Source organism: Thunnus thynnus, chromosome 9 (assembly GCF_963924715.1).
Source record: "Thunnus thynnus chromosome 9, fThuThy2.1, whole genome shotgun sequence".
Taxonomy (NCBI): domain Eukaryota; kingdom Metazoa; phylum Chordata; class Actinopteri; order Scombriformes; family Scombridae; genus Thunnus; species Thunnus thynnus.
This window is the reverse complement of record NC_089525.1, coordinates 6866606-6891471: the sequence shown is the minus strand read 5'-3', so window position 1 is coordinate 6891471 and position 24866 is coordinate 6866606. Positions and strand designations below refer to the sequence as shown.

Sequence of the window (24866 nt, the reverse complement as noted above, 5' to 3'; positions counted from 1 at the left end):
TCAACAGCTGTGAGTAATATATCTGTATCTCATTCCTGTCCATCCTCCAAGGACTGTTTAGTATATGTTAACTATGAGGGTTCACCAGTCAGTGAAAAAACAATTATTTTTCCATTAATAGTTTTTCTATCAAAAGAAATTTTACAGTTTATTTTTTGTGGACTCTTTTTCCTGATAACATTACGTGTGCTTTTTAAGAACAGAGTGTGCATACTGACAGAAGATAGGAGAGATCCAAATTAAGATTAAGATATTGACATCAGCAGCAGATTGTGGTCTGCTTTGCAAAAAAAAAGCAAAAAAAAAAAAAAAAAAAAATCCACCTCAATAAGTAAGTGAATCTCATATTCAATATTGAAATTGGATTTTTATGAAAGCAATAGAGGGTTTCTTGTAATGGGGTGAAATAATTCCATTTTGCTTCCGATACAGCTGAGCTTGTTTTTTAGCAGAAAGCACTAGAGTCCCACAACAATAAAGAAGAAAATGGTGCTCAACTTTATTGCTATTAAGAAAATAACACCTGAAGCAAGAAAATGAGCCATACAACTTAACTTGCATTCAGACCAAGTGAAATGTAGTCACATAACAGGCATATGTTACAAGTTTAAGCAAAATAAGATGATATGATACTAAGATATATAGACTCAACATTCTTTTGTCCTTTGTTTGAGTCACTTTCTCCCTTGTTTGTCATTTCTTTCTTTGCACAATGTGTGCCTACATGCTTCAGATAATTTCTTTGCTCCAGGGACGGACTGAGACTAAAAAATGGCCCTGGAAATTTTTACCCAGACCAGCCCACCACAACCAGCCTGTGGATACTCCATGACCCCTGCCCCATCGACACACATACAAACACACCAGACCTTAATACCACCACTTATAAGCAAAATGGATGGATACTCTAGGCTACTGTAACACTAATACAGAGCTATTTTAAGAGCAGGTAAGAGGTTTGTTGCCAGCAGGTCACCACTGTGAGGATACCATGATACATTCAGGCTACCATATTGTGTAGTCAGTAGCTGTGTTTCCATTAGATTAACAAGAGAATTTTAAGCAAACTTTTGAAATGCTGCAAAAAGTGAAATGCAAATTAGGTGCATTTCCATCAACTGGTTTTAAGCGAATAAACTAGGCTATGCAATGCATAGTTTCATCAGAATATGGCGGTGGAGAGAGGTCTCCAGGAATTTGTTTCAATTTGGCAAGTTTTAATTGTTCTTTCATGTCAGCTAGTATTGACCAAGCTTAATGCTATCTGGAGACGCCAGAAGACACCACGAGTGGAAACAGCTAGTCAGTCATGTTAAGTTAAATGTTCGCTACATTTATTCAACAAATGCGTTTCCACTCATTTTGCGCATAAACTCTTTTTCAACATTTCCATAATCCACCTCAAGCGAGTGTAAAAATTTTTTTTTGCAAAATTGAGGAATTTTTTTCAAAGTTTGGTGTTTCCATTAAGCTTTTTCAATGCGATACTTCAAAATGCACATAAAAATAGGTTAATGGAAACACAGCTATTGTTTCATGATGTCTATATTTGAACAGACTGTATAATCTATTTCAACACAGGAAATAAGTCAGATAATGCCATTGCCAATTTGATCACTTTAATCTTGAAACTTGAAGGACTTACTCTTCAGGGTTACTCTTCTGGGTATTGCTGGTCTATAAACAATAAATAATAAGTGTAAACATCTACTGTACATATTTCTTCTTCTGTTAAAGTACAATTACTCTTTGGAATTGTTGGTTTATAATCAATAAATAATATTGAAATAAACACCAGGTATTTTAGACCTTTGTACTAGTGCTACGGTATTGGTGTCTATGAACAATAAATAAAAAATAAACAAAAAAGGTGGGGTAACGTATCCTCACTCCAGGATGGAGGAAGGAGGTGGGAATGACGGAGAGAGGGGCACTGAGGCTAGCGTCGGTATCCTCACTCCAGGGTGGAGGAGGGAGGTGGGGATGGAGATGGTGGTGGTATTGATAAGGGGCAAGCTAAAAGAAAGAAAAGACAATATAAACAATTAATTATGGGTGAGCAACATTTGGGTTCAACAAACATGTCATCTAAGCAAGTTGTAGAGAAAGTTTTATCTTATTGGATGAGCAGTTTCCTCAGCAGCTCGCCTTGGTGATTGACAGTTGCACACTGTCAATCACCATGTCAGTATCCAAGGCCATTAGGATGTCCTTCTTCGTGGCCATCAGCATGAAAGCCTCTTGATGTTCTTGTGAGAGGTTGCTCCTGAGTCTGCCTTTTATGTACTTCAAGGTAGAGAACCTCCACTTACAGGTTACCTGGGTGATTGAGAGGGTGAGTAGAAACTTGTAGCCAAGGCCAAGGATAGGGTATGCATCAGTCATCATGTTGTACCGTTTCAGTATTTGGTAATCATGGGCATGCATGTCGGATCCCTCTGCCTCAAGAGAGCACCAACGCATTATTTTCTGCACTTCTCTGTGTATGTGCTCATAAGATGTATGTAAAAAACAAATGAACCCCAATGTCAGTCCTGCAGTACAGGAAGTGCATTGAGCCTGACACTTAAAGCAGTTGTAAGAAAAATGTAGGCTAAACCATTATAACTTAACTCAACGAACACAGAGATTCAGCCTTCCCTATGGCTATCACCATGACCCTCAGGTAGCTTAGCTATGCAAGTAGCTAATGTAAAAACACATACAGAATTGCAATTTATAGCTATGTGTTATCATGAGCCCCTGTCAGATTCTTACCACTGACGTTGTGCTCACCCTCACCCTGGATCTCAGCAGCATTGTTGACCTTGTCCCTAATGTTAGCGCTGTCAGTGCTGCAGCTGCTAGTGCTCGCAATATGAAACATATAACTTATCTCCATACATGAGGTAGCATCAGCTTAAAGTGACTTTTTATCTCTAGCCTTTTCAGTGCCACCTGTCCTCATTATGCTCGGGTTCTTGTCCATTTCGACCGACTTGCCTGCTAGCTCACTTCTTCTTGCAATGAATCCACTTGTTCATGTTTGTTTTATGGGCTGCTTAGGCAGCCCACAGAGTGACCAGTGCGCCCAATGGCCAGTCTGACTATGCTTTGCTCTATGTAAAGCACCAGTTTATCATGTTCCACTTTTGAGTGGCAGGCAGATGACTTTGAATGTGCACTGTGAATGTGGAATAATGAGACATGTATTCATATTAATGCACTCCGGTGGCTCAAAAGAAGACTTGAAAGGAAGACGTGCTCTGTGTGTGCGTGGGCTCTGACGAAGGTGTGTGAATGTGTGGGAGCAGAGGTTCTTCAATGTCCAGCCTGAGCAGCTGTAGAGTGAAGAGAGCAAAAGCAAGAAAAAGTGGAGGTGGGTAGGAAGGTGTGGGGGTGGAGGGAAAGGCCTTGAGAGTGATGGCAAAATGAATGCGGCAGCAGAGATAAACACAGAGATAAACAAGAGGGAAAAGAGTGGAGGTGCACCTCAATTGTCTGTTCACATGAAGAATATGGGAGTCCCTCTGCTTATTGGTTGTAAGGTCACACGCATCAGCGTTCAATAGCTATTACAAAGGCCTGGGTGGTCACATCACCCATGGGTGATGGAGGGCTGTGGCTGGAATGAAAGCTCTCGAATGCACTGTAAAAAATGTCAGCCGTAACAGGAAATTACTTTTTTTTTTACAACCCAGTTCTTGTTTTCATTGTTTTATTCCCATGAGTTGTGCCCAGGGGTCTAATGGAGGTAAGACAGATGTAAACACCATTTATAGCGTTTATGGTCACTGGATTCATCCTCCTCTCTGTCATAGTATCTTCATGTTTGCAGCCCCTAACAGCCCTTTCAGTTTCAGTTCCACAAGTCCTTGGGGTTAGTCTTTATATGAAAAGATAGGTAGACAGTAAAAATTGACAATGAAATCAACAACAAAACAATAAAATTATCAAAATAAATAGACAGTAAAAACAATCAAAAAGGTTTCAAAACAGAGTAAGGTTGAAAGAATATTTACGTGAGATTTTGGTTTTTGTGATTTTTTTGAAAGAAAAGCTACTTTTGATCTGGAGCAGGAGCATATTCCAGGCAGGAAAAGCTCTATCGTGAACACTTCCCATCATACAATATGTTCATGAACAGATGAGCAGTGGTCTCTAGGCATGTATTATACCTATGACATATTCCAATATATTCTAGTTTTTCATTTGCTCTCCTTTTAGCCTTATTTCACCTATTACAGCAAGAAAAATGATACCCTGTTAGTAAAGAGGTGACTTCACTTAATTCTCAGCATAGTTCCACCTAACCTCAAAACCTGTGATAACACGCATTGCCTTTAATGTTGAGAAGTCCAGAGTGCACACCATGCATGTGCACCATGTATCTGCTTATTCTAAGAAACATAAGACTCATTACTGACAAACATATACCAATTACAGTTACTTTTATTATTAGATTGACTTTTCATAGCAGGAAACGCACAGGTGGAACTAATAACATTAACAAGAAGTCTGTTCCATTAAGGCGTACCAGTAAATGATGATTGTGAGCCAGAATGCACAATACCTGGACCACTTACACCTAAATGGAATGCAGCCATAATTAATTAATTAATCACACCTGTGTTTAACAAATTAAACTGTCTGTTGTGAGAAAGGTCTATTGAAGTTTTTATTAATAATTGTAATCAGTATTTTGTCCAAGGTTCATTGGCTGCTGATGTTGTTTTTTTAGTGATGAGCTGCCTTCACATTAATGCAGTTGTACAAGTTTAAAGGGTCAATTCACCTAGATTACAAAACAATACATTGTTCCACTTACCCCAAGTAGTACTCACACATACACAGTTCTCGACTTCCTTTCAAGTTTCATTTTTATCTTCTGATATTTGCCTCTGTGACACCCGCCCAGAGCCGGTCCTGACCTCCCTGGGGCCCTAAGCAAAAATTCTGCTAAGGGGCTGTCCTACCTTAGCCATGACAGCCAAAATACACCAGGCATGGATGCCACGCGACTCATCTGTCGCAGCACGGCCATAGCAGAGCACGTCCATTGTAATCAACTGAAGCTGCTACACTGACCATGGAAGCTGCACGCATCGCATGGCTCATCTCTATTTTTGTGAAGCTGGTCTATTTTGGTTTTCTGTAAATGCGGCTAAACAGGCCTCCAACAGGTAAAAACTACACAGAACATATATGTACATCTGTTTAAAAAAGGATTAAAATAAATACCTGATTGTACCAGAAGCAACGCAATGCTCCAGTGCAACCTTGTGGGGTTTTCTTTGCAATACAAATTAAAATAAATCAATCAAATCAATGTCTATCCATGATCCTGTAGTGAAAACGGTGTTGTTAATTAATGCAGTACCAGTTAATATAGTCTACACTTCCAAACCTTGAATAATCAACTGCATTCTCACTTGGCAAAACTCAATATGCATGCAGTGACGGAGACGGTGGTGTAGCAAGTAGAAATCCCCACTCTGCCCTGGCTTCATGGCATGTTGCGTCCTTGCTTGGTGTATTTCAGCTGTGAGCCATGTAAATTATTTGCCATTGCCACAGTCACACCTGACACCCCAGTGCTCCCACTACAATCCTCCCTCTTTTAAAACAGTTTGCTCCATCTGTTAGTCTAACAATAAATAGCCCTATACAGATTAGTGTTAGTACTGGATGATGCTGTGGATCTACTGAGTTTGTGCTTGTACTGGCTGATGATCCAGCATTTCCTCTACTGACAAACTTAAGCATAGCACCTGTAAATTATAGATAACAATACTATTATTTATTTTATCAGCTGCATAAGGCCCATTCAACCTGGCTCCTCCAGATTTCCTTTTATACATTTTCAAATATAAAAATACTATTTATACTATGGCTTGGCTTCCTTGAAAACTTGGTTATTATTTGCTGAGAGATATGCATCCATATTGCCTAGTATTCCCAGCTAATCAACATTCTAAATTCAATATTTAATCAACAGTCAATGTCAATCCATTGCTTTCCATCTTACATTAGTCCAGAATTGTAACTAAACCTTGACTGAGACACGAGATAATCGTTATCTTATTTTAAAATTATGAGGAGTGCCATATCATGCCATATATTGTCTGGACTAGTTTAATTTTGTGCACACACATATGACCACATGTTCATGTGCAATGTGGTTATTTTTTCCAAGGTGCAGTTTATATGCACTGTTTCTCATTGACATTTATCAAATGAAATAATTAGCTATATTTCACTTTCACTTTTGTCAGACACAGACAGACCAGGAGATGCACTACCCTGTTAGGTTAGTGAGACAGACAGACTAGAGAGAGATGCATTGCAAGCTAGCACATCAACTTCATGTTACTGTTATTTGCTGACATCAAACTTGGAGAGTAGAGAACACAAGTTTACCTGATTGCTGTTCCCTCAATTCACTCTCATGGTGTTTCTTTTTTCTCTGTTTGTGACCAAAGGCATGATTCTGCGTCATCCTCTCATCGAAGTTGTAAACATTGACACCTGCTTTGACACGAGGGGGAGACAGGGCTCTTGCATAATTTGCGGGGCCCTACGCAACTTGCGTAGTGAGCGTATAGGGCCCCCTGGCTCTGCATCTGCCACCACCCCAATACAATAGAAGAGACTGCTGAAGTTCTGTGCGTTCTCTCTTAGTCCTCTCACTCCAATGTACATCTTTCTCTCTGCACAAAAGCAAAACCTCTCTGTGTAAAGATAACCAGAGAGGGTGTGTGGGAATGAGTCGGCATTTACAATAAGGAAATACATTAATTAACTGAACTATAAAATCAATTGTTACAGCATTTGGCAAAGAAAAAAAACAAAAAAATAAAAAACACCAGCAACCACAGTTATCTTGAAGTCAAGCCAAAAGGGATTTTAGGTTCTGGAAACACTGATAAAGCATTGATCTAACTCGTTTTACTCCCCTGTTTATCTGTTTCCTTTTCCTTTGTGGGCTTTCCTCATTCTTTTTGGTATTCTGCCTCTGCTCATGTTCATCTGTCTTGCTCCTACTCTGGCCTGACAGGCCAGAGCTTTGGGTGTTGTGTCTCTTTTGGTGTTTTTTAGCTTGTGGTGTGTAGTTATTGGCTGGGAGTTCCAAACATGAAGTGTTTACTGATATTTATTGGTTGGAAGTGTTATTTTATGGCAATAAAATAACTATATCTGAGGTCTGTTATCTTCTCCTCACATATTTCCCTTCCTTCCTTTTTCATTCTGTCTTAGCAGAAATGTCAATTCCTGTTCTGTAACATTGTTATTTATTGCTTCACTGAGTGGTCCCATTGTTAGACTTACTCTGTGCTTTATTTTGAAAGTTTGGCTTTGTGTTTAATCACTGTCTCCTTGTGTTTGTGTTCCTTAAGCTCAGGAGGAAAAGGAAGGAGCTCTCTTTTGGCCAAGCAAAACTAGCTATCAAAACTACAGACAAGTCTTCACACAAGGAAGAGATGTCATTGATCTTCCAACTTTGTTCCAAGCCTTGGTAACAACTAGAATTTCTATTGACCTTATGTATGACTTAAATATATCCTTAAACTGTACAAAAGAGAACAATTATATGCGCCTGTCCTAGTTCTTCTCTTCCCATACCCTTTCTTTTTCTGTTGGTCCTCAAGTATGTACAGTGCTTTCTCATGGAATCAGCTGGATGTGTATGCAAACGACAGCCCATTTGTTAGCCCATTCAGGTGACAGCAAGACACTTGTACCAAGGTTATCTGTATGGTACATATGAAAGGACAGAAATAGAAAAAAAGTGGATTGCAAGATGAGGCTCAGGAGGCAAGTAATCAATAAAGTAAAGTGGAGCGTCCTTGAATATAATACTAGAATGTTTAACTCTTAGTATGGCTACACTTAACTGTAACTGTAACTGTAACTTAACAGTATGCAGCTTGTGAAGTTAATAAAAAAATCAAAAATCCATCCATTTTCCACCGCTTATCCAGGACCGGGTCGCGGTGACATCAGACTGAGTAAGGAAACCCAGACATCATTCACCCCGGCAATGCCCTCAAGCTCAATGTGTTGAAGCCAACAGAACCACATCATCTGCAAAAGGCAAAGAAGCAATCCTGAGGTTCCCAAACCAGACACTTTCCTCCCCCTGGCTGTGCCCTGAGATTCTGTCCATGAAAATCACTAACAGAATTGGTGACAAGGGACAACCCTGGTGGAGCCCAACACCCACTGAGAACGAGTCTGACTTAATGCTGAGAATGCAGACACAGCTCTCACTGCGTTTATATAAGGACTGAAATCCTTGCAGCACCCCACACTACCGCAGCAGTGCCCACAAGGTGCCCTGAGGGACACGGTCTTAAACCTTCTCTCAAGTATCCTTGCAAGGGTGAAGAGCTGGTCCACTGTTCCACAGACAGGATGGAATCTGCATTTTTCCTCTTGAATCCGGTTCAGCAATCAGCCGGAGCCTCCAGTTCAGCACCCTGGCATCAGCACTCAGCCTTGGGAGGCTGAGTAGTGTGTTCCCCCAATAGTTGGAGCATACCCTCCTTCCCCTTTTTTGAAAATGGGAACCACGATCCTGGTCTGCCAGTCCACAGGCACTTTCCCCAATCTCCATGTGACATCGAAGAAGAGGTGTGCAAGCCATGACAGCCCAACAATGTCCAGAGCCTTCAGCATCTCAGGGTGAATCTCATTCAGCCTTGTTACTGAGGAGCTTTTTGACTACCTCAGAGACCTCCGCCAAGGATATGAGTGAGGCTTCCCCTGAGTCGCCCAACTCAGCCTCCTTCAAAGAGGGAATGTCAGTCAGGTTTAGAAGTGTTCCTTCCACAGCCTGACAATGTCCCAGTTCTCCACCCACTGAAAACAGCCTGAGTTAAGCCCTGCTTCTCCCTCATGAGTCCCCTGATGGTTTGCCAGAACTTCTTGGAGGCCAACTGACAGTTGTTCTCCATGGCCTCCCAAAAATTAAAAATATATATATATAAAAAAATCAATATAAAAAATAAGCCATTACATTTGTGATTCCTCTAAATACCAATGTATTCAATTATTAAAAAAAAAAAATCTGCCATTCTCTAATTTGTACTCCTCATGATAAATCGTTGTCCTTTTTCCATAGATAAAAGCCAGTAAAAAAATGTACTCTGCAGATTATAGCTGGGGTTTCCAATATCCCAGTTATATTTAGGTAGCTCTCTAAATCAACTTAGTTTTAATTTATTTTGGATGTTGTAAGGAATAAAGCTGGTGTTCAAACAGTGCATTTGTTCATGTTTACAGAAAAGATTTGACGCTGTTCAGCTGAGAATGTGTTAGTAAATTAAAACAGGAATGAACCACACAAACAGGTGTAGAGTAATGACAAACTACACAAGATGAAGGTTGACATTCTACATGTACAAGACAGTTAGTATCTCTGCTTAAGATAAACATAACAGAAAAGGGAGGGAGTGTGTATCTCAATAGTGTGAACTGCAATAACCATAATTCATTGCACCAAGAAATGATGTTTACGAATTATGTTGAAGAGTTCATGCTTTTGTAATTATGTGGCAGCACTGATGAGTATAATATAGTATCACAGTCAGTTAATTGTGCTGCAGCATGTATGTTGGCTAATAAAGTAGCCTCATTGACTTAAAGGACAAGTTCACATTTTTTCAAGTCTGTCTTCAAACAACACACACATACATATAATTTGATGAAGTGGAGGTGTTTCACCTCACTTCAAGATTTTCCTCTTCATCTTTGCTCTGCCAGCTCTTACCTCCTCCTCCCTCTCTCCCCTCCAGACTCTCACCATAATCCAGCCTGTCGCGAGTAGCCACTGACTGTCTTACTATTGAACAATTCTGTCTTTGACAATAACCTCGAGGCAGCAAAGCTATGGGAAAGAACAATGTGACTCTGCCAACTTCTTAGCCAAGTTCAAACCTCCCAATGTCAAACTTTGGAGTACTGCTTTAAAGCCTGAGTCTAAGAGAGGCAGGGGACATAGTAGATTCTAAATGCTCAGGCACAGATATAGAAACTCGAGATTATGTGGACTTAATTTGAATTTCCTGTGCTTAATACAAACTCCTGGGCTTGTGGACAGAAGACGTAAGCATGAGAGGCTAAGTAGGTGCAAGTACATGTAGCCCATTTTTGTCTTTCTTAGTGGATGACTGGATCTTTAGGGGGAGATAGCAGGTCAACAGTTATTGCCACATAGAAGTGGTATACATCATCTGAAATCCTGGAGATTAATTTGAAGTGCAGCTCAGCACTGTGTGTCAACTTTCTCTAGTCATAAATCTTTAATAAACATTGTATTTTAGCTCCCTTCTCAACAAGTAAGCGTGACATGGGTGGTACCAATAGATGCCTTAGATCGTCTAGTTTCAAATGATAACAGTATCTTCACTCTAGCTTTAAAAGCCAGCTACAGCCTCTGAAAGACAGTAATGTCAACCAAGAGCACAGACGGCATGCAGGTCTCTGAGGGTTAATCGATTTTCTCTCCTCACTCAGCCCACAATATTTGTTCATTTTCTTCTCTGTTTGTGTTGAAGGAAAATATGAAAAAGATATGTTAATGCTGTGTTCTGTTAAGGTTGAACATTTTGCTCTTCTAAAATGATATGAAATCTAAAGTTATTAGCATGTGATTAGCTCAGTGGTTTTCATTATTGGTGTTATTAAATATTGTAATTATTGATCATAAATGGAATCCAGTGACCCCAAAATTTCCAAAAGAAATTGTAAGTGGGACTGTTGCTTGGTGCCTCTACCAGTAATCTGTTTTTGCTATCTCATTAAACATTAGCTTCAACTTAGCATTTTTAAAAATTGTAGCTAATGTGTTCAGAGCCTACCTGCTGAAACATTAATATTTAGGTATCAAGCAGAATAGTTGTTTCCTGGATTAGTTGCGGTAGCTAGTTGGCTGCCAAGTTGTTGGCACTTAACATGTGGTTGCTGTATGGTTCTTATGACTTTTGGGGCAGTTGCTAGGGCCTAAATGAGTGGTCGCTAAGTTGTTCTAAACGATAGTTACTTGGTTACCAAGGGGATGCTTAAGTGTTAACTGGGTGGTAGAAATGGGTTTTCAAGGTTTTTGCTAGGAGGTTGCTATGGTGCCCTGGTTATGGTAATTGCACTGTTTGCTAATGTTTTTCAAGTTGGTTGCAAAGTGGTTGCTATGGTTTCCTGGACAGTTGCTAGGGCATTAAAAGTAGTTGTGAGGTGGATGCAATGGTGTTCAGGGTGGTTTCCTGGGTGTCGCTAGGTGGTTGCTAGGGTGTTTGGGATAGTTGCTATGGTAATTCTAGGTGTTTGCTAAATGGATGTGAGGGAATACTGTAAGTTGCCAGAATGTGATAGCAGCTGTCAAACTGGAGACTTTTGGAGGGCAGAGACAAATGATGTTATCCTGCCAATAGAGGCGTCAGATCTGGAAATGTGTTATTGTAAAGGGCAGTAAAAGATGACATATGAGTTGTTTAATTTGGAGGAATTGTTGTTAAATCAGGAGAACTATGCATAAAAGTGAAAATTCTGAAACTATTGCAGGCATGAGTGCCAGTTGTCACAACTGGGCTGAATTTAATTTTATTACCAACAACTGTTTTGTGCTGCTATGAGACAAAATGCTTAACATAAAAAAATGACCTATGAAGATCCAGCATACATGGCAGGCAGACAGGCACTGTCAGCAGAACAGCTGTACAGGATCCAGGTATCATCACTGTTATCAATAAAACCTGTGCTGTGCTACATTAAACCTGCTGTGAGATACAGTATGTAGCAGCACTTAGACAGAGCCGTCTATCAAGTTAAGTTTGATCAGATCAGATACGATAAGCAGTCTTATATTCAGCCAATCACAATCAGCTGTGTCTCTGTGTGTCCTCAAATTGATGTCCTATCAAGTTTGATGGCTGCACATTAATTGAACATTTCCACATATCAGAGGTGATAGATATACTGTATAGATAAAGACCAAGAGTACTATTTTGGCCATGTTAATTCTGTGATCTCTGCATTCACATGTCTGAGAACTGAAATATTAAAATAATATGGTGTTGTGATTGCACCATGTTGAACTCCAGATAGCCTTATATGAAAGACATTACTTTTATGACTTATTCAGTTGTATTCTGAAGGAGAAACAACTTTATCCAATTGCCTTTCTTACATTTGAGGGCCACACATGCTGTGATCCTCAAACACATCATCACAAGAGAGAATTTCAGATTTCTTTTTGCACTCATTCTGGATTTCCTTTCTTTTCTTGTCTTGCAAAGTTTTGTCTTTAATATTTTTCTCTGTCTTTTCTTTTTTTTTTTTTTCACAATATCTTTGCTCTCTTCTGTCTTGCCCCCCTTCCCTCGCCAAATCTTTCGCTCCGACATCCTTGGCGCTCAGCAAGAAAGATGTCGCCATTGGGAAAAAGTAGAGTTGCTGTTGCTCTTTTGAAGCATCACACAGCTTACAGCACAAGGGCACTGCTATGATCAGAGAGAAAGATAGAAAGAGGCAGGGAGACGAACAGAAATTGAGAGAGACAAGAGGAAGGAGACTGACGTGGAGAAGGAGGGGTAGATAGATAGATAGATAGAAAGAAAAAGAGACAATATCACTCTCAAACATAGATATGAAGAGACATGAAGTAAGAGATGGAGAAAACATGCAAAAAAGATGCTGTATGTTTAAGGGAAATGAGTGAGAAAATTAGATGGAGAAGAAAAGAGATCATGAAAAAAAAAAACTTAAAGAAGGAGATCATAGGGTTTGAGATTGAGCAAGTATGCAAGAAAACACCCTGAGGAGGGATCTACCTCCTCCACCACCTTATCTCCTGTTCCCAGGGTTTAGGAAAAGCTTAACAGAAGACCCATTGACTCTACAGAACATTCACAACTCCATACAAGAGTGGAAAAAACCAGAGAGGAAAGTGAGGACCAAGGGGTGAAGAGGAGAAAGATATAGAGAAGTAGAGGAGTCAAGAAGATAGGAGAGGAGAATAGTGGGGAGAAGAGGGCATGGGATAACAAAGTGGTGGGGATAAGGAAGGGAAAAGAAGAAGTGGAAGATGTGAGGATAAGAATATAAGAATAAAAAGCATGAAAACAAAGGAATGCAAATTAATATGGGATAAAACAAACCAATAAGTATAAACATTCAATGTTAAACATTTTGGAAAAGATGCCTGTTTGCTTTCTTCCTGAGAGTGAGATGAGGAGATTGATATCGATCTCTGGGGTCAGGACATGGTTAGCCTAACTTATCTATGAATGACACTCTATGTCAGCATGCAAAGATGCTCACAATGACAATGCTAACACGCTGATGCTCATGTCACGTTCAAGTCATATGGGCTGGATGGTAGAGATGGGAAAGGTTCTCATTGTAAAAATGCCAAAATTACATAATAACCATTAAATTAGTTCTATTCAAGTCTCCCAATAAGACATGACAGTGACCCTGAAATTGAGGCAGCTAAATGGAATTCAGTCATTGTTCATTTTATTTTTTACAACTGTGCTTTTCCTACTAGTTCCTTTCCTAGTTAAATGGATTCCAATGGAGTCACAGCAACAAACATTTGAAAACGTCCAAAGAAAGACAAACCACCCCTGCAGCATAATTCATGTCTCCGCTGTGGATCTTTATTTTGTTTATTATGTTCCAAACACAGTTTTTCCCCATTTTATTGACATACACGACTTCAGTGTTACACTATCACGTCCTCTTACCTTCAAGCTCCACCAGTGGTATCATATTCAGCGCGTTTATTGATGAAGTGATGATTGGTTGGAATATACAGAACAAACAGATACACAGAGAAATGGATTATGCTGCAGAAACACAGTTTGACAAGTCTATGGACATTTTGATATGTTTTGACATGTTTTGCTGTGACTGTGGGTTGCCATTGAAACCCATTGTGAATCCAAGCTGACTACAGCTGCCATCCTCTGCAAAGAAACAAGCTACAAACTTTTCAGAGCCTTCACCATTCAAGCTAACATTGGGGCTAGTATTTGATTTGAAAAAACTTGTTACCAAAAGTTTGAAAATTAATCTGTTTATAGAACTTTTAGTCTATAATTTGTATTCTCTGTCTTACATTGTGTATTTGGTGTGTCTGGTTAGATGGATGAATGAATGGAAGTTTACCTGTTTGAAATGTCAGACACATTTCCGACTGGGCTAAAACACCACCTGCCTGTGTCCTTATAGAATGAGCATGAACTTGAAATGTTTTGTAGGAGGAATTAATTGACAAAGCATTGACTTTGTCAAACTTTATCATCATTTCTTTATCCAGTTTGACCCCAAACATCCACAGCCTGAACACCACAGCAGAGAACAGCTCGGGTATATATTCTTTCTCCAACATTGCAGAGGTAACATTGAAACCTCTGTATCTCTCTAATTAAAAAAAGGAATTAAAGTGGTGGGTTCGATTGGTGTTTAAGTGACTGATAAGACCTCGCCAACCTCTGCAATCACAGTTATTTAAAACCCTCTTATGCTGAAAGAAAACTAGGATCAGAAGCCAAAAGACAGAAATCAGGACAGAAATGCTGAAGAAAAGACGAGAGAGAACGTAACAAAGAAACTGAGAAAAAAGGAGAAGGAGCAGACATAGAGGACAGAGCTGTCAACAGAATGAGTCACAAAAAAGACAAAAAGAGAAAGAATGAGAATAAAATATTAGATGGGGAACACTACTCTCATCTAGTATGCATCACCTAATGAAGGGGAAATGAGGAAAAGAAAATGTAGAAAGAGGAAAACAGAGAAAGTGAAAAGGTACAAGTGTTCATATGGAACTCTATTTGAAAGAGAGAAAGAGACAGATTTAGCCCGATCGTACAGTCCAGTGGCTGACTGCTGCTGACAGGAGGAAGGGAAAAGGAGGACAGAATTTTCCACTCTCTGGGAAACAACAGAACCATATAAGTATAAATGTGATGGGCTATCTGCTCTTTTTCTGACCCCTTGTCTAAGCTTTGAAGCCTCAATTACAAGCAGTTTTATGCTGCCCCCTGCTGAAATGATTTTGCCACCAGCCTTGTTTATTCAAAGTGACTTCTTTGATTCACGCAACTTTGCTGTCCTGGTCACTTCAACTTTTCTGCCTCCAGGCTCCTCAAAGCGCTAATGACCTTTGACCTTTCCACTCCAGTCAGAACAAAGCCCTCACTTACCACTGTAGACTCATTCTTTTGTTGAATGCCCTCATGTCACCGTGTCCAAAATAAATTACATTCACTCACAAGCCCTCAGAAAGCCTCTGCCTCCGTCCTCTGATCTAATCTCATCTTCCGAGCACTTCTCACATGAGTATCACAGAAGTACGGCCACAATGGCACCCATCCATGTGTCTACAAGTGCTAGTGTATAATGGGATATAATGGGATCTAGGAATTGAATCTTATTCTGCTGTTGGGCTCATTGTAACATGGAGCGGTATATATCAGGGAGTACGTGGCAGTTATAGGCTAATCTTGTGAAGTAGGCACAAGCTGTCAATGGCTTTGGTGGCATCACTTGTAAATTTGCTCACTGAAGCTGTAGTATTTGTCGGGGACTTTAATTATTAATCCCTTTTGTACAACTTCAGGCAATAAATATGCTCAGGAAACTCTGTAGAATCTTAAACCAAAACAACCGAATACTGCAGGTTGTTTGGAATGAGAGAAATGTCTATACTGAAAGTTCTAACTACTAAAATGCAGAGGATGCTGCACCAAAATATGCCAATAAAAATCTAATATAAATAAATAAAATCTAAAAAACATCTCTGTAAAATGGCAGCCATGATGATGATGATATGGTGACCAGAATATTAATTTTGCCTTGAGTTTGTCTCAGTTATATATTTTATTTTAGTAGATTTTGGTATAATATTTAAACTCCAAATTCATTCATATTAATATTCATATTGTGTGCTTGTTTGTAAACAAGTGAGATGTCTCTTTGCAATTTATTTACTAAGGTGTGGATGCTTGAGATGTTTTTGCCTTAGACTGTAGTTTTTTTAATAGAGTGAATGTTTTTTTTACTAATTTGATGATCATTTTTTATCTTAGACCAGTGTCTGCATGTGTGTTCTTATTTACTGTGTTTTTTCTTTGATTTTTCTTATTGTGATGTTGTTCTTTCAACAATTCCCTTTGTCCACGACGAATTTCTCCTGAGGGAGACAACAGAAGTGACCTTGTCCTTGAAGTGTTTTCCCCTTATGAAGAAAGGCAGACTGTCTGTTCAGGACTTGTACGATAGGTCTCGACCACTCATAAATTCATTTCGTACCTCAGAGAAAATTCTCAGTACAAGGAAATTGATGAATGAATAAATCACTTGTACGTGCCTCTTAAGAACTAATCTGTATCTCTGGTCATGCTGCTTTGATTTTAATTCTTTTTGTTACTGTCCACCAAGAGTGCAACAATATTAAAAGAGTGCAATGGTTTTTTTATATTAAGGTCGGCGAGAGAGCGTGGTCATGGATAAAAGAAAACAATGTTCAAGTGCAATCTATGGTGTTAGACACCACCTCGAGCTCTTCATTGGAGGGTTCTGAGGTGATAGAATAATGTCACAACACTTTCACTATTGATCTTGAAAGACAACAGTGATAATTTACATAATCACAAGAGGTCACTAGTTGTGGTTGTGGTTTAACAGCCAACACCTTTATTGTACGCTACGTGGCCAGTACCAAACGGCAAACAAAGTTAGCGACTAGCTAGTGAACATAGTGAAAAATCTAGCAAGCTGAAGATCCAGATGTTTTTGCAGGAGTTGGTGGAGACAAGAACAATTTCAACCATTTATCCATTATATTTAGCTTTAGCTTTAACTTCTAAGACTTTTCTGCTTACTTGTGTATAGGTTTTCACCCACTCTTTGCAACATGTGGTGTTCAATGTGCTATAGGAGATCAATGTGTGTGCATATTATTTTTGTAATTCCAATTTTATCAAATTAGATGATCTACAGAATCTTTCCATGTACCTCTTGGCGACGGCAGAAGTACCCCCTGGTTGGGAGTCACTGCAAGGTGAAGACATAATCTAGAAGACATAATCATACAGTTTTATTAACCATACACAGGCGACCTGTGTCAGCACATGGCCTGGGATGACCGACGCTGTATTCAATAGATTGTTTAAGCATTTTAACAAACAACCAGTCCTGCTGTTTTTCTGGTGAAGTCTCATCATATGTAAGATAGACATCTGAAGACAATTTTCTTTTCTTCAACAAACTTGCACACTACAAACACCATACTTGTATGGACTACCACACTGTGATCCTTAATTGATAGGCAGCATGAAAAAAAACAATGAGAACAATGTTGTAAGATGAAAAGTCTCTTTGCTTATCTGTGATTGTATGGAGCCAAAGGCAGGTTTTAGATAAGGAGTTTAACATCTCATCTGAGAAATAAAAATATGCTGCTTTCCACTGTGGAAGATTAAATTTAGGTTTTCTGGAAAATGACAACTATACAAATCACACAGAGATCAAATCATAGCCCCAAATTACCTCATCTGTCAATCATTCCCTTTCCATGTTTATACTCTGCAATCAAGCTGTGGCTTTTTGCACAGCTTCCATCATTAGCCAATCTCAGCGAGTTCCAATATTTTCCCAGCTGCTCTCTGCATATATGTGTTTGTCTGTTGTTGTGTGTCAGAGTAAAATTCCTCCCCAATTCATCCCTCAGGCTAACAGGCTGGTCTTCGCTGTTCTTTGGTTTTATTTCATGTCACATTTCCCACCTGCGGTGACCATTTTACATCCTTGCCAGCATGTATTGAGGTTAATTAAAAGGGGATGCCAGATGGTGCAAGTGACAGAAATCCATTGGTTCTGGTGTAAACAGGTGGTTGTTCATAAGTAAATAGTCTCTGGATGAAATCACCAATTTTGCCCTGAAAACAAACAAAACATCAACATGTGTGAAACAAGACAGTTTTAAAAACCGTAGTATTGATTTGTTATAGGACCAGAGTGTGTTCTCTCACTTTTAAATTGAGTTTTAAATGGAGATTGGGAGGGTTGGAAGATAGTACATACACTCAAGTATAAAAAAAACACTGTGAACCATTGCATATTGATAAATTACTAATGATATGAATTAATTCAAAAGCTTGATCTAAGAAAAATGTAAATGGATGTATTAAATAGACAGACCGGGTTAATCAAGGTGAAAGCTTTTATTCATCATTGATTTCGCTCAATGAGTCCAACTTCATTTGCAGCGGGGAGTTGATGAAACAGAAGGATGAGAAGACAGATTTTTATATTTGAAGAAGGGGGATAGGCCAGAAAATGGCAAAAATGGGCTCTCAAAAATCAGACGGTATTTTTCTGGGCAACAACTGGTGTTTGTTTGGTGCTCATATCAAATACAGCGGGAAAACAGAACATCCACAAAAGCCCACAAAGTACAATAAATAAGTTGGAATTTGAAGGTTTTTGATGTGCAGAATGCAGGATAAAGAGCACTGACCTTGAAAACACGTTGCTATCTGAAACAAGACTGATGATTGTGTTTTGTTTTGTGACCACTATTGTTCATATAAGTGCACTCAGAAAAAATATATTTTGACAAGATTGAAGAATCCTTTTTTTTGTTTTGGTACTTCCCTGAAAAAAATAGGATAACATCTTTACTGCTGTTTGGGTAACTTCTAAATTTGAGGACGTGTTAGGGGCATGTTCACTTCTTCAGGACAGGGGAAAACCAGACATTCACTTTATCAGCTGTAAACGAGCTGATATGACTGGTTTGTTCTAGTCCCAGCGGGTCTAGCGAAATACACATCTGGCAACGCCTCATGTTTACCTGCTGTAAGGTCAACTCACTGTACCCGAGTAGGATGCAACTGGTTCAGGAGGAAGTCCCCTTTGGTCAAACATACTTAATATATGTGGCTGGAGTTTTGTATTTTTAAATGTTTTATTTAGTAGGTAACCCCAATGAAAAACGGACCAAAGAAACAGAACAAATAACATCACGTTTCATCTCCCTTTAGTTTCACCTTGATGACTAAAACCCATTATTATTATTATCCCGTAATGTGCAGTTCTGTGCTGTTCCAGTGTGTGTACTGATGGGGTCTAAAGAGAGTAATTGTGCATACAAATGGACAATAATAATTTCTGACAAATCATCATATAATGTGTTGAGCTGCAGTGCTGCGCTTTGCCCAGTGCTGCACTGACCTCTGTGGATTGAAAGGTATAAATCTGGGTGTTTCACCACTAGTTGGTTGTGTGAGTGTGGTTACTTTTTAAAAACTAATAAAAGACTCATTAAAAACAACCTAGAATAGCTGTTTATGCAAAAACCACTGCAGTCAGATAACATGGAGAGCAGTGTCGGGCAGTAGCGCATGACTTCCGTGTTACGTGTTACAGTAATATTATTACTTCTTTTCAGTAACAAGCAGTGTAAGGGATTAAAATTTGAAATTCAGTTATTACATTACAGTTACTAAGCCCGGTAACGCTCACCAGTAAAGGTCACTTTTACACTTGGGTTCAACGTGCTCGCTGTCTTACCGGATAAATGGAGATATCACACAGATATCAACTCTGTGTGGTCTCTGCGTTCAGCTGACAGACTCCGGAGGATAAAAATGCGACTCACGGTAATTCCAAAGTTGTGTTGTAGCTTAGCCAGCTTGCTAACGTTAGCCATGGGTACGTCTACATTCAGGAGTCACTTGATGCTGGTTTGATTCAGAATTGGAGGGTGTGTGAGTCGTGCAGCTGAGGTCGGGACTTCTTGAGTGTTGTGTGCAGTCACTGAGGCTATGCTAATGCTAGCTGTCGGATGGTCAGTAAATCTTCCCAAACTGTATCCTGCCTACTTGTTAAACCATGACGTCTCATTTTATATTTATACATGTGTTAAACACAAAAGATGCAGCGTGCGTGTGTTGCGGATTCTGAGTTGTTTAAAGCCAACATTAACAGAGCTGATGGCTGAATAAGTTCAGTTTCAGTTGAAATGTCTGTCATTTGAATTTTGTCTCCTCAATTCTCCCTACATGATACTGTTTTAGGATTCCTACAGCCGTATTTTTTATTAAGTCCTCTTTGTCCACAGTGTGCAATGTCACATGGTCTAAATGCTCTTTCAGTAGGGGTTTTCACACCAGCCATGAAATGTTTTCCTGACAAACACTGGTTATGTTTTGATGTAGGCAGGGATAGGCACGAGAGGCTGGATGAGCTGAGGATAGTGTGCAATTTGAGGCTAAGCATGTCAGAGCTGAATGCCTGAGAAAAGGCTACACCTGCTCAGGAACAGGAAGCCAGAGAAACATGAGAGAAAGAGTAGTTTCATCTCACTTATTTTTTTTCTCTCCTCTCATATCTTCTACTTAAAACAATGGTTTAAATTTTTGGGAAATATGCTTAGCATAAAGATTGGAGGGATGCTTGTTTTAACCTGCATATGAAAAGAAAATTTACGGTTTTAAAGAAAGTAATAGCCTATTAATTATTTCTTGACAAACAACATTAGCACAGGTTGCCATATACGAGAGCTGGTTTAGGTCTCAAATTGTAGTTTTTACACTCGTCTTTCTATAGACGGGCTAAAAAAAAGATGGCTTAATAAGTAGCAGGTATTGGTAGATGTATTTTTCGCCACGCTACCTGCATGGCTCTATGCAATGTCAGTCAGTCCACCACTTTCATCCAGACTGAAAATCTCAAAAACAATGGGATGAACTGGCATGAAATCTGTATAGACATTTATGGTCCCCAGAGGGTGAACCCTAACTATGTCATAGGCTCTGCCGTAGCCTACTCTTGCTACTGTTGCAGCTGTAAAACAGTGAATAAATTGCAGAATGACTTGTTTCACTATCAGAATTTGATCAATTCAGTCCAATAATGTTTGGAGAGTCTAGTATGCATTCATTCGTCCAGCACAGGAATGTCAAACCCGACATACTGTGAAATACAGAGAGATTTATCTGGTGGTGATGGGCTTAATCAGCATTGTGTTAACTCATTTGGCAAGGGCTTGAATGTAATGGACATTGATTTAAATGTAAAGGTTCCGCACTGCGAGTTTAATGTCAAAATAAATTGTAAATAAAAGTGAGACATGGAATGTCTTGTTAGCTCTGGAGGGCAAGGCTGTGTTTTATTCTCAGGTGTACACTTAGGTCGATATGTGCTCAATCCCATGGTTAGACTCCATTTGAATGCGAGACACATGTTTATGCCAGGTGGAAAGGCCACTTCAGTCTGGCAGCCAGCAGAGTGTAGACCACACACAGGGCAGGTGTGTCATCTCTCTGTGTACCGAGCAGTGAACCCCCTGTTGTGTATTGTGACTCATCCAATGGTCCCTGTAACAGTAGTGTAGCCTGAACTTATTTGTTTCAATGCGCAGTTTTCATGTTGCTGCAGAAAAGCTGCAAAACATCACAGCCACATGTGCCACATACATATTAAAGTTAACGGGAAAACATGGGCAACAGGAGCAGGGCTTGAAAAGTGTGTTGAAGATCTCACAGAGATCTCTCAGAGAGTTTTAACACCATGCCGGGACAGTATCAGTGATGTCAACTAGAATTAATCTCTTTTTTTGGAGCTTACCCCTTAAATGTATATGAGTAACAGACTTTATCTCATAGACAGTAATAGGTTAAGTCAATTATTCATTTATAAGAAATTTGTTTCATTTCACTCAGATAACTCAGCATGACAACAAACGATAAACTGGATGTGACTTCTATAAGTGCAGATAAAATTAATGTGACCGACACCCTGGTGAAACTGCAAGAGCTTAGAAGATGAACATGGGGATGTAATATTAAAACAGTTTTTCACTTTTTGAAAAATAGTCATGAGATGATGAACTCTGCCCTCTTTAATGCCTCCCCAGCAGGTGATTGTGTTGGAACAACCCATTCAGCTCATAAAGCATGACCAGATCCCTCTGTGCTGAACACCCGCAGGCACTCTAAGGTTTATAGCGGTTAAACTGAGGGCATTAAAAATTAACGAGAAAAGTACAGTATTTCTACCCAATGTCTATCATACTTGCATTTCGCACTGGAAATAAATTCCCCCTGCCTCTAAGTTGGAGCTCCAAAGAACAGCTTTCCTCCAGTGAGAATAAAGTAAGCCCACTTTCTGCCATTTTCTCCTCAGCCTGCCAGTACATATTGAGGTTCAGCGAAACATATTGTTTAATACAAATGTTGGTGGTACAGTATGGTTGTAGCCAATCTTCTTTATTTCTCCAACGTGTTTCGGTTCAGAGCCTTCATCAGGGTGATTTACAGAATGTGTAAAAAGACAGACAATATATAGACAAATCAGGGTTGTAGACTGCGATGGCACCTCACTTGCAAACCCACACACTTTAAGAGGATTTCATTTTTAAGCACTTTTGCCAAAAACTCTCTGTTCTCTGGGTCTCCAGGTGATCCTGTAGAATCAGTTATATGTTGAGAATATACTCACCAAATGCCATTAAAAGTTTAAAATTAAGAATTAAATTTAGCTCAAGTTTTTTGCTAAACATCTTTCCTGCTCTGTGGTTTTATCAGCTGCTCAAGCAACAAAATTAGACCTTTTATGAAAAAAAAGGGAATTAAAGTGTCTGCTCCAGGGAATCAATTTTACCTCGATAAATCTCAATTAAATCCTCATGTTTTGATCACATTCTGAGAAGCATGCCGACAAAGAAGCGTCAGGGACCATTAAGCAGCCATGAACCCAGATGCTACATATCTCTTGCTAGCTAGCTAGGTACTTCACAGTTAGATTGAAAGATGAATATCAATTTTCCAGAATATGTTTAGCCTAGCTTAAAATGAAGACTGGAAACAGAAGGAAATGGATAACCTTGCTTGGTGAGACATTACCAAAACAAAATGCCTTAAAACAACTTCAGAGTCTGAGTGTGAAACATTCTTGACCTTGAAAAAAGTTAACAATTTTACACCTTGAGATCTCTGCTTGTAAACCCAGAATCAAAAGAGAAAGTAATGGTGAAATATATAAAGTATAAATTAGTTTTAAGAGAAAGGATGTAAAAAATACTGTTGATTTTAGCACTCTATCCACATGTTTCTCCCTGTGGCAAGAGAATAGGATGTAGGGCATTAACCAGTGTAATCAAAGGAATCCAGCTACACCATCCTGGGGGTTTTACCTAAGGACAAATGTTACCTCAGACCAGTACCAATAACCCAAGAGGCAATCAGGTTTGTTATAATAAGAAGTAGGAGAAGAGAGGATTTAACAATAGCAAAAATTAGTGAAAGAGTCATTAAGCATACCATCCACACATGTATTAAAAAGGAGCAGGGAAATTATTCACAGCTGAGGCTTACCAGTGGAGGAGAGAGAAGAATAGGTATCCAGAGGAGAGTCACCCCGAATCACATGTGCACACACATCCACACAATGGTGAAGGGCCAAACCCAGGATGCTCAGATGAACACAACACACAGGAAAGGAGGTATCACCACCTACAAGCCCCAACCCCACCACCGTGGGCTCTCAGCTCCTGAAAGATAAAAAAGAGAATTAGCGAAGTTATTCAACCAAACATAAACAACACAATACTACAGTTGACCTGACGCTTAACATTGGTTATCAACAGTTAAAGAAAAAGGGCCTCCTGCCAGTGGTGTAACAAAACAAGGAAGAGAGAAAAAAATAAAGAAACAAACAAAACTAAAGAAACACTCTCCAAAACAATATCAGTTTGTTAGATGGTTGAACATAGGGATGCATGATATTATCGACACTACATCGGTATTGGTCGATAAAAGCTCTAAAATGAAATATCTGAATCGGCCATTTCTGCCGATTATGAGATTTATTGCCTTCTCTTTGCTGCCTGACTGTGCTTCCCTCTACGGACTGTTTCACCCAGACGGTCCCGGTGCTTCCTCCTCAGGCTCCACGTCACTCAAGCTGCCCGTAAGACCTGCTGCTTCTTCTCACTTTAACCTGAATAACAAACCAGGGCTCGGTGCTCTAGTTGGATCCACATGGAGAACCGGGGCTAACGTTAGCTGGGAGGCTAGCGAAGGCTTGCTAGCTGTGCTTCCCTTTGGCCATGCTGTGGCTAACACTCTGCTAGCCTCTCAGCTAACGTTCTAGCTCCACCTTCTGCTCCGGAGGGTGGACCAGAGATTAAATCCTACACATTAATCCTGTCTGTCTAATATACTCAAAGAAAACTCTACTGCTGCACCCACTTGGTAAGTTCATTAAAGTTTTAATGCTGAGTTTCTGAACTCCAGTCTTCCTAAGTTCTTCCTTCATGTATTGTCTTTCTTGATCATACTTAATACAATATATGCTTGCATGCATAATAGTCTCCTCAGCCATCTGGAAAAAAATATGTACATATAGCGGTGTCAACAATCAGCCACAGTGAGTTGGAAATACCGGCATATTAGATATCAAAAAATCCAATATTGTACATCCCTAGTTGAACACCACACAATATTCATTGCAGGACATAAACAGCCCTGTGCTGGCACATCAAAAAAGAAATAAACAAAATAAACCATGGAAAAAATATTATCTGTGTAAAATCATCACATAAACTATAAAGTAGAGACGAATGAACTATACTAAGCAAAACCAGATCACTCATGGTCAGACCCGTGATTTACAAATTGGGAATAAACAAACAACAACAACAAAAAAACCCCCAAACTCCCAATCACAATGCACACTCACACAATTAAAATGGCTCAACTAAAAGAGGACTAATGACAGTACTGCTGGCCCACCACGAAGTATGACCCAACCAAACAATTCAAGACAAAGGCAATGGTTATTAACACCAGCTGGTGTAAACCTAACCAACAGCATTA

The 24866-nt window shown here is 39.5% G+C and overlaps 1 long non-coding RNA gene across 1 annotated transcript; it reads right to left on the bottom strand.

Annotated features, from left to right (window-relative positions):
- Positions 1–475: 475 nt before the first annotated feature.
- LOC137188974 (uncharacterized) lies at positions 476–23554 on the bottom strand. Its single transcript, XR_010929571.1, has 3 exons — positions 23364–23554; positions 2182–2319; positions 476–2016 (listed from the first exon to the last, which is right to left on the bottom strand). It is a non-coding gene; the product is annotated as an uncharacterized lncRNA (long non-coding RNA).
- Positions 23555–24866: the final 1312 nt, after the last annotated feature.